At 41.1% G+C, this 17,383-nt stretch overlaps 1 protein-coding gene across 2 annotated transcripts in view; it reads right to left on the reverse strand.

Moving 5' to 3' along the window:
• LOC147027761 (uncharacterized) overlaps nucleotides 1-1,947 on the reverse strand; it is a 29,469-nt gene extending 27,522 nt beyond the window's left edge. The window contains exon 1 of one of the 2 annotated variants that reach the window (XM_085877343.1): nucleotides 1,820-1,947. The gene's annotated coding sequence lies outside the window, so the exon portion shown is untranslated. Of the gene's footprint in view, nucleotides 1-665; nucleotides 866-1,819 lie in introns of those variants that run through there. The other variant, XM_085877341.1, reaches the window with a different exon arrangement.
• Between the last annotated feature and the right edge of the window lie 15,436 nt (nucleotides 1,948-17,383).

Consider the following 17,383-nt stretch of genomic DNA (forward strand, 5'->3'; position numbering starts at 1 on the left):
TATATATATATATATATATATATATATATATATATAATATACATAAGATTATATATTATATATTTACATACATTATATTATATTATATGTATAAATTATATTATACATATAATCAGAAATATGAAGTAAATATAAAAATGATAACTGATAAGGATATGTAAGTATATAATTTGTATAATATCTTCGGAATATCTGCCACTTGCTCAAGCTCTTTCATTTATTTCTCTCTCGAGTTTTTCCGACCTCCTCTCTCCTATTATTATTAATTATTTAGTTATTTAATCCATTGAATCCTGCCCATCTTTACTGGTTTTCTCCGTTCACTTTCCTTCCGTCATTTATCATACTTTCATAACAACATCGGTTGAATTGTCGAGCATTACGAATATGATATACCTGTGATAGTATTCAAAGGAAAAGTTTAAAAACATCTCTTCACCTTTCCCTCCAATTCCTTCAAAAAAAAAATCACGAAATATAGATATAATGAACAGTTAACCGAGTGGTTTAAACAAATATTTATAGACTAAACTATAACCACAATTTAAACCATAGCTTATTAAGTAAACGACTAGAAAAGATGTACATTAAGCTCATAGGAACAGTTAGTTTTACACCAGGGAAAGGGTATGACATGAATATCGAAAAAGTAAATGAATAAATACCGTTTCGTTGTCCTGGAATAGCGCAGATAGTGGTGTAGAGGATGTGAAAAGCAGAAATGCTCACTCTTTCTGTCACAGGCACTCACATTCTTCTGTCCTTTTATACCTGTTGCTCTGCTTCAGCCTCCACATTGCAAAGGATAACACACCTATCTCGGGGCAATTTACCAATTCACATTCCTGAGCTCCCCTTCCTCCATTTGCTGATCCTTTTATTCTACACCCCCTTTTTCTCTGCCCGTATCCCTTTTGTAAGAAATAATTCGCCCTTTCAGCTTTCCTGGGAGCTGGCTGATCCTCAAGAATTCCTTACATAAATTTGCATTGCAATTCCATCAGAAAATCTCAGTTGCAAAAGCAGTTAAAACATCGATTATACAAGCCTCGAATCTGTTACTTTAACCTTTTAAACATTGACCAAAGACTCATGGAGGAGCTTTTACACCTATTCCATGCAAGACAGCCATTAGTTTATTTGATGTGACGTACTCTTTGCAGAGTGTTGGTGCTGCCGACGCAGTTTCTTGGCAAGCGTTATCCTGGAAGGTTTGCCATTGCCTTCCCATCGTTGGTCGGTACTCTATCTTTTTAAATGCTGAACGTAGCAAGAAAACAGCACATACCATTTTTGAAGTCTTTGCTATGACTCGGCCGGGACTAGGAGACATTAATAGTCATCACCATACTTTAATATGAATAAGGACATGAGTAGATAATGAACAAAGACATGGTTCGATGGGATTTGAAATGGAAACAGGGTTTAAATCGGTTTCGTTCATAATGTTATCAAATTATTGATATTCCACGGTTTCTTTGTTTATTATCCATGAACTGAACCGGCGAGGTTGGATAAATTGTGCAATCTCTGTCTAAGTGTGCTTGGTTGTAATGATGTCACATTCTCCCTTTGCAACTGCATTGCATCAGAGCATTGCCTGCCCTCGATTGCAGTCTCTATCACAGACAAACTTAAATCCCTAACCGAGATCCCTTACACTCATTCATGTGCATTTGGTCTCACACAAACAAAACAAGCACACACAGCCTCCCCCCTCCCCCACCTGCACTATTCTTCTGATTAGAACATCTATAATCTTGACACCATTTCTTCGAACTACCAACATTCCATTAACCAAATCTGAACCTCCCCTTACCCATCCACCGAGCCACTTGAATGGTTGTCAATTGACAAGATGATGTCTGCTCACCCACACCAGCCCTGCTTGCAGTCACTAGATGTCAAACTGGTGGTGCCTGCTCCGACACACCAACGACGCTGGGCAAGGCGCCTCCCCGATGGAAATGGTGCATTTCATACCGTTCACAATTTCTTTTGAATAATTAATGCTCATGGTTTTAGCCTGAGTGTTTTACATCCGGATAGTCAGCTATGGCGATAACCCCCAACCTGCAGGAATAGGGATTTGAATTTGGAGTTCAATCTCATAGCCGCATATTGACCAAGACAAAGGGCATTGACTGGCCCCGTTTTAAAATCGGCTTTCTTCTCCTACATCTGCCCCACTCAGCATAGCAGGCTCACCACATGCAGATTGTGGGACAGTCTTGAACAGTGGAATTGTTCCTGGGACAAGTGTTCAAGAAGAGGCTCTATTTCCACTTTGCTTGGAGAAAGGTGCTACCCCTGCAGAGCTATTGAGCACTTAAGCATTGAATGCACTTTCCTTATCAACACCAATTTTAATTTTCTATGAGAAAAGATACCTGGTGTTACCAGGCAATGGCAGGTCCATCCTCCCACCCCCTCCCCTCCTTCATCCCGCCCAGCCTCCTCCCTCCGGAATCCCACCGCACCGCTTCGCCTCCCCCCCCTCAAGCCACCAGTGCTGGATCAACCATTAGGCAGACAAGTCATGTGCCTTAGGGCCAGCGAAAAAATTCGGGCCACAAAAATGTAGGCAACTTTTTTTTTTTTTTACATACAATTCTTATTGGTCGAGTAATATATCGCATTATCGGCTATGATAAACTCATATACTGGTGCATTGGCCCTTTTGTGCATTGAAAGTGATTTGTTCCGAGAACTGGACTTCAGTTCCGTAATTGAAGAGTTTGCAGTTGTAAAAGCACGCAAGGTTGCAATCTAAGGTCTAGTAAACTGTAAAGCAAAGTGCCAAATCTGTACGTGTTTTGTCACGCTTATATTCATACACTGCAAATTGTATAGAGGGATTAAATAAACTATTTTCTTTTCACATTAAATATTTGTCTTTTTTGTATTAAATATTTTGTTCTTGAATCAGTTCATCTTTTGTCTGGGGTCCATTTCCATGAGCCTGAGATCTAATTTAAAATTTTCAGGCCATTCTCTAAAATTTCAAAATGTGCCTTCGGACCAGCTGAGGCTTAATCTGGCAGTGTGCCACCACACCCCATTCTCTCTGGATGCCTACCCCTTCCCCTGCCTCCTCCCAACCAACCCCTTCCCGGCCTCTTCCCCTGCTTCGAATGTACATGGTGATCTCATTTCTTCAAGCACTGATGGATTTGTCCTTCTTGTAGCCCGTGGAATCTTTAACATTAGTCTCCAACTCCACATTTAAAAAACTGTCAATAAAAAAAATAAAATGACCGTTTTTAGAGCCATTTTTCCCTGCTGTGCAGGGGTTTGGCTTTTTCTTGAGGCAATGTTTTATGGCCGGATGCCCTTCCTGACGTCAACCCTGGTCGCCTCTTACAACACACAGGGATATGGTACACCTATTCTAACCGGGGCATACACCGGGACCAGTACACTGGTACTCATTTCGCCGACCTCGGAAGGATGACAGGCTGAGTCAACCCCCTGGTGTTACTTCAGCAGCCAACGGGACTTGAACTCAGGACCCTGGGATCCCAAGCCGCCACCCGAACCACGAAGCCAACACCAGGCTCCCTTAAAAAAAAACAAAAAAAAACTGTCAATCTTCTTCCTTTTTATTTTTCATTGTCCACGACTTGCATCCATACATTGCAACTGGAAAAACCAGAGCATTCACCTGCCTCCTTGCGTTATGTTGTCGCATCTTTGTCCCTCCAGATATATTTCAATCCTGACATTGCTGTTCCTTCCAGCACCAACTGTCTATTTCTGCTCCCAATTCTCCACTCACTTCAATCTTGGAACCCAGGAAGATGAAACTTTCAACGATTTCCACGATTTCGTCGAAAATCTGAACATGTCGATTTTCTAAGTTTACAAAGTTTTAAGGCCCGGTCACACCTTGACGTTTTAGCCAACGTATGCCGATTTTTGAATTTTTTTTCTAAAACGCTGGCACACGTTGAATACGTTATGGGTAAGTTTTGATAACATTGAGAGCACGCTGAAAAACACTGCCATACGTCGTTGTACGCTGGCTTTAAACGTTGTACTTTTCGGTTGTCCTCAAATTTTTTCATGCTTGAAATTTCACGACGTATGCCGGCGTATGACTCACACGTTCCGCTACGCTGGCCACAAGTTGTATGCACGGTCTGCGATCGTTGACAGACGTCAACACATGCTACTTGTAAGTTAATCATAAGTTGAGACACGCCGAGGTAATGTTTAGCGTACCCGAAACTTATTTCTAACCTATGATTAACATGTTGTTGGCACGTTACGCGATCGTTGCCACACATCGACAGACGTTACTTTTAAGTTACTCATAGGCTGAAAGACGTCGGTATAATGGATCGTCCTTGCGTCAGCGTCCACGGCCACGGCCAGGACACTTATTTGCAGCATTCTTCAAACTTTTCTTCGGCATGACGAGGATGTTCACACTTCGATGTCTAGCTTGGCTATGATTCCAATTGTCCATCGGCAGCGTCTATTTAAAATAGTCGAGTTTGAGCGTTTTAACACGTTCAGAAGAAACGCTTCAAATTTCCAAACCCCAGCGTCAAAAAAACAAAGGCGAGTGACAGCAATTTAAATCGTTCATTGTAAACAATGAAAATAGCTGAGTGGTACCGTTTAAAAGTCGTTGAGTGTAAAAAAAATCCAATTGTTGAGCGCAAGCGTCTACTTTCAATAGTGGAGATGCAGCCATTTAAATCGTTGAGTGGCAGCCTATGAACCTACCCGTGGACACGCGGACGCAAGGAGGATCCATCATAACCCACACCCTCCCCCTCACACTCACCTACTACTGCCAACATGAACAAACTACTACTAATACTAATACTAATACTGATACTAATACTAATACTGATACTGTTACTGATACTGTTACTGCTGACATGGACATCGACTCAAACAGGACTCGAAAACACTGTTGGGTTCCCCTTTTATGAGCAGCATTTTTATATACCAATTCCCAAAACCGCTGGGAACACGTCTTTATATGGCAGTTGTAACCTAGAAACACGTTCATTTTTTTTTTTTGTCGACCGGAAGACGTCATTGGAATACGTCTACATACGTCGATGTGTGTTGGGACTACGTAAAGAATTGGTTCAAAGCATGTCAAACATAAGTTAGAAATAAGTTTCACGTAAAAAAGACATTACCGCGACGTGTTTCGACTTATGAGTAGCTTATAAATAGCCTTTGTGGACGTGTGTAAGCGTCCACATATCGGGTGTAAAACTTATCCCCATCGCATGCGGAACGTGTGTCATACGCCGAGTACATCGTAAAATTTTGAACATGTTTAAAATTTCTTGACGTACTCTACTTACTACGACGTATGATAGCGTACTTTAGCATTCTACTCACGTATACCAAACTTACTCATACCGTATTTGACGTGCCCCAACGTTTTAGACACATTTTTCTTAGGTCGGCATACGCTGGCAAGATCGCCAAGGTGTGACCGCGATGTTGACACTTCCATTTCTACGGCAGTTATGATTCGAATCGTTGTGCATCAGCCTTTTAATAGGCTACGTCACGACATCGTCGGCGATGCGTGCAGCGCGCTATGCCTGAGTTAGACTATCGTTGGGCATCGGTTGTGTAGGCCGATAACAGGTTCAGCATTCGTTGGTATAAGTTATCTATAACACAACGAAACGTTCTGTGTCCATTACTAATATGTTATGCATACGACCAACTCGTTATGAATACGTCCGAATCTTAAAAAAAAAAAATCAAAAGTTCAACGTCAGCCAGCGTTTTACATACATTTTAATACGTTGCCATCGCTGGCTAAAATGTCAAGGTGTGACCGGGCCTTTAGTCTTTTTAGGTTTAAATAAAGACTAGCCTTTTCACTTTCATTTTTCACTGTCTGGAGCAGTTTCATCAAGTCCTCTATTTTTTTGCCGTCCTCTAATCCTGCCTCCAGCCTCTATGTCATACAAGTTTGATTTTGTCATGATGTACTCATTATACATATTTAACATGTAAGGGGAGAGAATGCACCCCTGTCTGACCCCTTTTCCAATTCCAAACCATTCTGTCTCACCATACTCTGTTCTTACTGAAGCTTCTTGTTTTAGTGTACAGACATATTGTTGTGGGCCGGGTATCGGCTGCGAGCACGACCGCTAGATGGAGCAGTAGAGTCGGCTCCACCGAACACCCGGAATTCAGATCGTCACCCTCGGATAACTCTGAAGGTACGGGTCCCTTACAGGACCGTGAATCGTCAATAAATAAACCGCTTGGGCACAGGGTTATTTGCCAAACTTCAAAATACCTAGAGGCCCACATGGCCAACTACCGAGTATTCACACCCTCGAAGGAGCTCGAACGGGACGAGCCATAACCGTGCTCGACCCGTGTGTAACCCGAGCGGATGGTTACCGAGGTCCCGTCGGTCCAAATGTACACAACTACGGCAACAACGGCCTTTTTAATTCCCCAACATGCACCGTGCTAAGCCAATGAAGGAAAGGACAAAGACGAGCTGAAACATTCAACAAAAGGAATATTTATTTACCATAGGGGGAAGGGACACATAAGGGGCAGAGTAAAACCGACTATAAGGAATGCGAATAATGAACAGCAAAGCACTTAACCAGTTGCTACTTAAAGACGGGCCCACAGGACACACACACGCACACACAAATACCCAAAACGAAATGGACCTTCCCACCTCGTGCGGTTTGGCCGAGACGAGCGAACCAGGATGAAACCAGCCACGTCGAGATGAGACCATACCAGCACTCTTGATGAGACCAGACCAGCCCAGCGTCGGCGGCGAGACGAGAGCAGACGCCGGCGACAGGACGATGCCAGAAAAAGTGCCAGCGAGATGAGACGAGATCAGCTCCAGTGAGATGAGAGCAGATGGGGCACAATTCTCCTCCTTTCCCTCGTCCCGACCACCACCACACTTCTTTTTTTCAGATGGAGGGCTTCTTCTCCCAACCAATTGCCTCCTGATTGGTCCGACCCATCGCGCGATTCCCTGGCCGTCCTCTATTGGACAGGCCCGCGGTAGATGGGGCAACCCCCACCCTTCTGGGCGGAGTCCCGATCGGGAGCGGTTGTGGCTCCGCCCACCTCACCTCTGGCCACGTGCGTAATGGCGATCGTGTTGAGTCGAAAACGGTGGGGGGGGGGTGAGACGCCCGCTCCTTGCCGATTGGCTAAAGAGGGACCCCATGCCTATGTTAGACTCTGCCCACATGCGCGCTTGCTGGCGAGCTCGCATAGAATGCCGCGAGCGGAGTGTTGCTGTTGTGAGAGCGAAGTTGGGCGTTGTTGTCGTTGATGTAAAATTCCTAACTATCAAAATAACTCTGCAGCACACGAACATTTAATTCCCATTAGACTAGGGACGGGACCCTAACTAGAAATGCATACTTACCGATATAACTGATCTATAGGGACTCTGAATGTTGAGTGCAGTAAGCTTCCAGATTCGCAACAATATCAGGTGCTCCAGCATTCTCATTTCTCTCAGCATAATCCACATCAATTATGATCACCACAGTTGAAGGTTTTGCTATGTTTACAAATAAAATAGTCTGTGTGTAGATGTGTCAGCACCTAGCTCCATGACGACGACGACAGCCAGAAATTTCAAATTTTGTATGCATACGAAGGGGACCACAAAGGTGTGCACCTGGGTATGATGGGTTTTTTTTCATTTGGTGAAAAAAACCAATATTAAATTGCTTGCTTTTCCTGTCACTGGAGACAGGTACTTTTGCGTGGAATTCATAAAACAGCGATACACCTTATACAAGGAAATCAGACATAGGTGGAGGCCATTTAAGTCCATCCTGCCTGCATGATATCAACACCACACTAATTTATCAACACAAGATCCAAAGAAGAAAATGCTATATTATTATTATTATTAAACTGGAAAGGGGCAGCAAGGTTTGCAGTGGGAATTGAGGAAGAAATCCAGGCTTTTTAGGTCAGTGGAGGGTGAAGGTATTGAGGAAGGAGTGGATGGATGATGTAATTGTGATGAGTAAGGCCAGGCAAGAAAATAAAATTTCAGGAAGGGAAAAAGTAAACATTTCTATACCAATGCCAGAAGTTTAAATAATAAAATAGAAGAGCTTGAAGCCAAAGTGGATAGCGAGGAATACGATGCGGTTGCAGCGAGTGAGACACGGTTTAAGGAGGATAGTAACTGGAGGACAGGATTAGAAGGCTCCAAGGTGTATCGGTGTGATTAATAGGAGAATATGAGGACAAGAATAGGAGGAGAAGCAATCTGGGTAAAGGACAGCATTGCATCAAGAGAAAGGGGTGACATTAAGGAAGGAATTAATGTTGAGGATTCTGGATGAGTAGAGATTAGAGATTGTAAAAACAGTAGGATACTGGTGAGATGCTTTTATAGGGCTCTGGGTGTGAAGGAAGAGGAGGAAGGAGTACATGAAGAATTCAAAAGGGCATGTGGTAAGGGAAGAGGATTGATTGCAGGGGATTTTAACTTGCCAGGGATAGATTGGGTCCAGGAACAGGGAAAGAGGCAGAGCAGATGAGGATTTCCTAGTTTTAGTCCAGGATTGCTTTTTCACCCAGTTTGTAGATAAGCCTACGAGGGGGAGTGCAGTGTTAGACCTCCTTTTTAGGAACGATCCCAATATGGTGGAGGAGGTGTAGTTCAGGGAGCATGTAGGAGCAAGTGACCACAACATTGTGTGTGCAAAGATTCTGTTAAAGGTTAGAGTTCAGGATAGTAGGGTAAGGCTATTAGATTTCAGGAAAGCAAATCTTGAGGGTGTGAGGAGAGAATTGGGTGATGTAGATTGGGAGAAACTAACACCAGGATAATTAGCATCAGAGAATTGGGAAACCTTTAAAAACCGAATGTGTGGAGTGCAGAATAAGTACATTCCAAAGAGGTGTAAAACTAGAAGCAGAAAGAGGCCAGGGTGGTTGAGTAGTGAGATAAGGAATGTTTTAAAGGAGAAACAGAAGGCATTTATAAGGCTTAAAATAACAGGACTGGAGTTAGATTTATATCACCATCGGAGTAAACATAGGCAAGTTAAGAAAATTACTCGGCAAGCCAAAAGAGAGGATGAGAAGAACATGGCTAAAAGTAGTAAACATAATAGCAAGGCTTTATTTTAGTATATCAGGGGAAAAGAACTGGTTAGGACCAATCTGGGCTCATTGAGGAATATCATCGGGAAAGTGGTTCGTAATGAAAGTGAGATGGCAGGCTTATTAAACAGGTATTTTGCTTCAAATTTTCCACAAGAACAGTCAGGAGAATTACCAAAAGCTGATAGTATCTATCAAGGAGTCAGGAGATAGTGTACATCTGAGAAAGGGCTTTTACAGAAGATCCAGGTTGGAGTGGAGGATGTAAGGAACAGTTAGGTAATCTAAGAGAAGATAAGGCTCTGGGGCTAGATAATATGCAACCGAGAGTATTGCTGGAGGTGGCTGAGCACTGTACTCCCCCTTGTGGGCTTATCTACAAACTGGGTTAAAAAGAAATCCTGGACGAAAACTAGGACATCCTCATCTGCTCTACCCTTTCCCTGTTCCTGGACCTAATCTATCCCTGGCAAGTTAAAATCCCCCATCATCAATCCTCTTCCCTTACCACATGCCCTTTTTAATTCTTCATGTACTCCTCCTCCCTCCTCTTCCTTCCCACCCGGAGCCCTATAAAAGAATCCTACCAGTATCTTACTGTTTTTACAATCTCTAATCTCTACCTATACAGAATTCGTGACATTAATTCCTTCCTTAATGTCACCCCCTTTCTCTTGATGCGATTTTGTCCTTCACCCAGATTGCTTCTCCTCCTCCTATTCTCTCCTTGCTTGCTCTGCTCATCATTTCTATATTTTTTCCTAATCTTGGGAGAATCCCAGAAGACATGACCTCACAACCCTTTGCTTTCAGCCACTTACCCAATATCCTGTATCTATTTTTCAAAACATCTGAGTAAACTTTCCTTAAATCATTCGCTCCAAGGTGTACCACAACCAACTTCTTCCTTCCGTGATCTGATACGATGTTGTTTATCCTTCCTTCAATGTCCCAAAATCCTGCTCCTTCAAAACTGCACATAATTTTATGAATACAATCCTTCCTGCAGAATGAAGAATCTACATATTTAATTGTCTCATCACTCACAAAAACTCTCTCCCAGACCTCATTTCTACCAATTTATATCGCTGCACCTTTACCACTCCCTACACCCGCTGTACCACCACAACCTGCACCCAGTGCATCTCCACCACCACCTGCACCCGCTGCACCTCCACCACCTGCACCTGCTGCACCTCCACCACCACCTGCACCCGCTGCACCGTCACCACTACCTGCCCCGTCACCACTTCCAATATGCTCAGCAACCTCACTCCACAACCATAATCAACTATTATCTTCAAATTTCTCGCATTCTGCTACTTGCTGCAAATTATCAGTGTTCCTTCAACCTCATAAGAACTATCCTCAAGTGGGCTATTTCCTCACACTTCCTGCAACAGTAAGAACCATCTGCTTCCCCGATTGTTGATATGACCCACATTGAGGAACCACTACATTTTATGAACTCATCTTCCTTTTTCCTCCGGTCTCTATTTATACCATTTTTATCCCCATACTCCCAAGGCCCCAACTGACAACGCTAAATGTAATTCGAGCCCCCCCTGCTTCTTTCAATAAACTAACACAAATACCTGCTAAAACTGCTATGAACACAAATACAGCTTTATAAATAGTTCCACAGCCCCCGATACAAATCACGATTACAAAATCAGCAAAACAACACACAAAAAAACCACTCCTGTTTGTTCTGGTCAAGCTTACCTTCTTGTGAACTCCAGGAAGTGACATCGACAGTTGTTGGTAATTTATTTATATTATATTTTATTTGCTGGGGGAGGTGAAGCAGTGGTAGATACACCTTGCTTTAATTTTTGAGGGCAGAGGGGGAAAAGGACTAGGCCAACAGTCCAGAAGCAGCAACTAGAACAAGGAAGCGAGAACGATGCAGAAGATGGAGGGCACGTACACCCGACTATCAAAGGTCGGCCCGACTGAGATCGAGAGACGAACCAAACGATTCAACACAGCAGGACACGATTCGGGACAGAAAAGTTGACAAAAAACATGTATTCCTAAACAGAAACTAAAACGAAACAGCAAAACTACGTAAATGGTCCGGAAAACTTAGCTTTAGAAGAACTGATAGGAGAGCTCGCCACCCAACCGTCCTCGTGCACCAATGGAAAAAAAACACATCCCGAACCTTCCTTTGATATTCCTTTGCTTTTCCATGATCCACCGCGTATTTGTGATTTGATCTCGGTACTTCTTTCTCTTCTGAAACCTGCTTGCTCAACAGGCATTACTCACTTAAAGTCTTCTATTGTGTGTTGAATGATCCTTAGTAATACATTGCTAACATGTGAAATCAAGGCAATGGTTCAGTTATTTGAACATTCTCTCGCATCCCCTTTCTTTGGCAATGGTATGTAAACTGAGTGCTCCAATCTTTTGGGTCGTACCACCCTGCTCCATAGCTGTATACAGATAGCTGTTAAAATTTTGATTGCCTCCTTCGCAACTACTTTAAAGATCTCGATTTGAATTTTTTACATTTCCAGCTGTTTCAACTCTCTACGTACCCCACATTCTAACATTATTGGTTTTTGCCCATGTTCTCTTTCTTTGAAGGTTGCATTATATATTGCAGGTTGTGACCTCTGTGATCTTTTTAAAAAGATCTGTTTTTCCTGCTCTGTTGTCACTTTCTATTTCTTTGCATACCTCTTTGAAATACCTCTTTGTTTTTCCTAGCTTGTTGGATGTCAGCATTTAGCCGCTTGATATCCTCTCTTGATGTGCCTTTGGTTTTCATCTCTCTTTTTCTGTCTGCAATATCTATTGCATCTTCCAACAGACATTTTGCCTTCTTTCTTCTTGATTTTGGGATGTTGTTTTTGGCCTCTTCTTTTACAATGTCTTCAACTTCTTGGCACAATTCGTTTGGCATTCTGTCAACCAAATCCGGCTCTGAAAAAGCTTTTTAAAATTTTTTTTTATTTTAACTTTTATTGCACATCATTTCGATACGTTTTCAAGGTCATATCTGGTGAGAGTTTTTGAATTTTTCACCTTTTTTCAATTTGTTCAGTCGTTTTGCCACCAGGAGTTCATGATCTGTTCCACAGTCTGCATCTGGCAGAGTACTGGCAGATTGCACAGAACTTCTCCATCTTCTTTTCATTAAGAAATATATTGTTCATTTGCCTGGATGATCTTTTTTGCTTTTATATACTTTATTTCGTATGTACAGTATCAATACTCAAGTGAAGTACAGACAAAATAATTGTGCTTGTTAATAAACATCACCAACATCATGTTACACATCAAATTATCCGAATGGAATATCATATCAATCCACGTGAAATGGATTTTGCATTGAGAAAATATATTTAAAATCTGTGCTTTTATCGAATTTTAATACAAAAGTAGTTGCAACATCAATTAATAGATTATGGTGGTCAGAGACTGTCTTTTTTAAATGGAAATTGCCCCAAACAAAGTACAAAGCAACTCGAGGGAAGAGGCTACAGGAAAGTTAGATAACAAAGCAAATCAAATTGAACAAGAAAAAAAGCAGAGATTGTAGATCCTCACTTGAGAGGACTTGTTTTGTGTGGTGTTTGTATTGTTTTATGTAGTGTATTTTGTGTGTTATTTGTGTACTAGTGGGTTCTGTAATTAATAATAGACATAACCAGAACTGCCACTTTATAACTGCTGGCAGTGATGACCGGGAACCAAGATGTCCCACTTTGATGCAACCCCGCTTTCATGGGACTCCTGACCCTGACCCATGACGTTTTTTTTAATTCTTATTCAATTGAATTTAGAATGGGATTAAAATACATTCAATTAAAACCAAATGGAAGACCAAATAGGTACAAACCTGCATTGGAGTAATCAGAAAGAACCCAAATAAGAAAAAAGCAAAATGAAGTTCAGGATTAGGATTCACATTTCAGATGATACTCCTCTACAGTCAAATCCATCCAGGCACAGCCAAGTGATCCTTATTTTAAAATAAAAAATAAAAACAAGAAACAAACAAAAAAAATTTTTTTTGGCTTCCAGACCATGCATCTGATCAGGTTGAAATTTAAAACATATATTCCACATCACTACTTTATTATAATTGTTGAGTTCCACTTTGATCGATGAAGCAGTTATAGAGAATTTAAAAAAAAAAAAGATTTTCGCTCAATCCAATATGGCGGCCAGAACATGTGACCTATCAATTATTCATGAATGCCCTGGTATTCCCAATGCTTGGGGAACATTTGTGTGGTTCCCCTCAATCTGTGCAGCCGTTCTAGAGAAGAAGATTTTTTTGTAGGTTTTCGGTAAATCCAATATGGCTGCCAAAGCATGTGACCTATGACATCATATGTGTGAACCTTTTGTTCCTCATGGATAGGCGGTCATACTTGTAAAGTTTCGCCTCGATCTGTTCAGCCGTTTCAGAGATGATTTTTGAAGGTTTTTTTTATTTAAAAGAAAGAACAATATGGCTGACGAACCAAATGGCTGATCATGTCATCAATTTGTTTCTGTGGACCAATTTGTCCCTCGATGACACTCAAAAATTTTCATACTGAGGGGATGTGGTGTTCTACGTATGCAATTATGACATCATAATGAAGGCACCGATAACATCATTCAAGAAAAAAAAATATCACACTTATTCCCCATGAGGACTTCCTGCCATGTGCCAAGTTTCAATTTTTTCCATGGTGTGGTTTTGGCGATATAGAGGTCCAAATTTTTCCATTTTATCCAACATGGCTGCCACACCACATAACCTATGACATCATAGTTATCAATAAAACATTTTACATGAATAGTCACACCTGTGGTGAAAATTTTGTTTCAATCAGACGAGCAGTTGCAGAGAAAAACGCTCACATTCTGTGCAGACAAACAGACAGACACACGGACCCAAATTCAAGACCCTCTCCTTTGGCGAGGGTAATAAAATAAAAAGAAAAAGAGGAAAAGAAGAAGAAACCATCCAATACACAACCATAGAAGTAACAAAACCAGTCACAAAAGAGGTGATGGCAATGCCAAGTCTCACGAAGGTGAGCAACCACCTTGAAATACAAAACAAAGAATAAGGTAGAAGGGCACTCGGTAGAGCGTACACCTCCACCACGTAATGCCTGATCCATGAGAACATATCGGGCCCAATACATTTTTGAAATATCATGCTATACACTACGATATCGTTTTTGGCCCTGTTTCTCAATGGTGAAGAATCACTCTTGAAATTAAATAATGATCGTATCCAGATCCGGACTCTGATCTTCACCAAAATCGAATCAATTTGTCCTTGCCACACACCCAAACTGTCCACCAAGTTTTGTCCGAATCCGTCTGCAACTTTTTGAGATATCGTGCTCTCCATCAGTTTAACACAATCTCTCAATGGTGAAGAATCACTTAAAAAAAAATTATCAGATCAGGATCTTCACCAAAAATTTAATCAATTCTTTCTTTTCACACACCCAACTTGTCCGCCAAGGTTCATCCGAATCTGTCCACAACTTTTTGAGATATCCTGCACACAGACAGACAAATAGACAGACAGAAAGTGGTGAAAACCACACCATTCACCTTCGGTGGTGGAGGTAAAAATAGACAGTTCAACTACATAGGTCTGGTGAAATAGGATGAAACTTCAAAGATGTAGGAAGTAGAAATTGATATTTTTCTTCAAGCTGTGTGGATCATAGGATGATGGGGAGCACGTTGCAGGAAGTGAATTCCAAAGTGAGACAGCATAAGGGGGAAAAAATATTTGCCAAGCATTTCATTCTGCACTTGGTACTGGCTTTCCGGGTATGGATGTGCAGAAATGGCAAGCCGAGTAATGCACCCAAACACTAGTACGGAAGGAACCAATTCAGAAAGGCCGGTGGGGCATTTGCCATGAAAATATCTGTGCAACAAACAGAGTGGCAACTAACCTACGGTGAAGAGTTTAACCCATCTCGACACCAACCAGGTTCACTATGCATTTCTGGAGCCTTTCAAGTAAAGGCAAGTGGCAGGCCAGGGTTGTGGTAACAGTACTCCATGAAGGGACGTATAGTTGTCGTGTACAAGTACAAGACAACATCAGGAGGTAAACACCTACGTGTTTGACAGACAACCAACTTGCTTGGAAGCACTCTCAGCAATATCAGAAATGTACTTGTCCCAACAGAGGTTAAGGGAGATGTCAATAAAAATAAGACAAAGTTCAGATGATTCTTGTAAGGTTGAAGACCCAATATCTTTCATCATAAATCTTTCACAGAAGGGAAAGACCTGTTTCTGGAGTGAGACATGGACAACAATTTAGTTTTTTTTTTGCATTGAAGGTTACCAGCCAGTCATGCCTCCACTTGAACATATTCTCTAAATCATTGTCCAGTGAAACTCCAACCTCATTATGAGTATTGTTGAGTGAATCAGCAGATCTACAGTAAAGTAAGAAGTCATCAGCATACATAACTAGCTGAGACAGACCATTATCAGGAAGATCATTGATATAGACAAGGAACAGAGTGGAACCAAGGACAGAGCCCTGTGGAACACCAGAATTGATGGAGCAAGTAGGAGAATATTGACCCTCAAGTACCACCTTCATATTGTGACTTGTTAGGAAAGCTGAAACAATCAAATGCATCACTCCAGACATACCACATGATTGAAGCTCGTGTAGCAGACCCTTGTGCCACATCTTGTCAAAGGCCTTCAAGACATCCAAAGCAACTAATCAAACTTCACTCTTGACCTACAATCCCCTGTTGAAATGATAAGTAATTCATGATCACAAATCACTAGTCGAGCAAAAATGGTGAAAGCCAAACTGGCAGTCAATGAGAAGTTCTATTGTCCTCCAGGCGGCTGAGAAGTGTTGATTGATGAAGCATTCAAATACCCTACTTATTACAGGAAGCAGGCTGATGGGGCAGAAGTTGCTTGGCTCAGAATGCTCACCAGCACCCTTGAAAACAGGGACAACGGAAGCCACTTTCCAGGATGAAGGAAACACCGAAGCAGACAAGCACAGGTTGTATAGAATAGCAAGAATCAGTGACGGTTCAGGACAACACATCTTCAATACACTCATAGGGATTACATCAGGACCAGTCACTTTTGAGGTATCGAGAGTACGAATAATTCTGGCAACCTTCTTAGGAGTGATAAATGGAACAGGAATACCAGAGTCTGTACGAGATGGAAAATCAGGAAGAGGATTTCTCTGATCATTGACGGTAGAATTAGAAACAAAGTGATCTGCAAATAGCTTAACGTTTTGTTATACATATCATCATAGTTCAGTGAAAAAAGTTTTTTTTGCTAAAATATATGTATATACATATATATGTGTAAATAATGGTATTTTATAAAGAAAAAAAGGGATGTTCCCCAAATTATGTTTGAATGAACTTTTGATATTTTGTCAAGGGATGCCATGGAAATAATATAAGTGTGGGTTGGCCTTACTTTACCCACTCAGCTCCTGGACTGTAAGTATGTTTTTAAAGAGTATGTTTCATGTCTTCCAGGCCCAGACCTTTACGATCACCATAATAAAGTACAGTATCTTCATGGATAAAACTTACCTTGAATAATTAAGAAGAGGTGCAAATGAACGTATCCAGTACAAAATAGAAGTTGAGATATTAAAAGTACCTCATAATTGTTTGACATCGTACACTATAATGGCACCTCTTCGACGCCCGACGTCAACTGGTATGCCTCTGCCCATATTATTACATCATTATAATACCAGTATCAAGTTTGACAATAGATCTCTTCAGCCGTTCTTAAGTTATCGTGGTAACGCATATCTATCACAAACAGACGGACAGACAAACGGACAGCAGGGCAGAAAACACGAAAACATAATACCTCCAGTGACCTCGATGGCAGTGGCATAAACCAGAGAGTTGGTGTCAAAGCCACCTCCTCAAAGTAGTACTGCATCTATATATATATATATATATATATATATATATATATATATATATATATATATATATATATATATATATATATATATATATATATATATATATATACAAAGCCTGTTTATACATTTATCGTTTTTAAAAGACTAGTCTAATAATATTTTTTTTTATAAAGCATTGCAGTGAAGTCTGATCCAAATAATTTCAAAGCAATATATGTATTTGTATGTTGTAATCAGTAAAAAATAGTGTGGTAGATAAAAACATTAGAAAGGAAAAAACTTTAACGTTGATGTGCTTCAAAAAAGTTAAGTTCAAAACAGGTAAAAAAATTAAGA

This window comes from Eptatretus burgeri, chromosome 4, assembly GCF_056783735.1.
Source record: "Eptatretus burgeri isolate ZD-2024b chromosome 4, Ebu_testis_v1, whole genome shotgun sequence".
Lineage (NCBI taxonomy): Eukaryota > Metazoa > Chordata > Myxini > Myxiniformes > Myxinidae > Eptatretus > Eptatretus burgeri.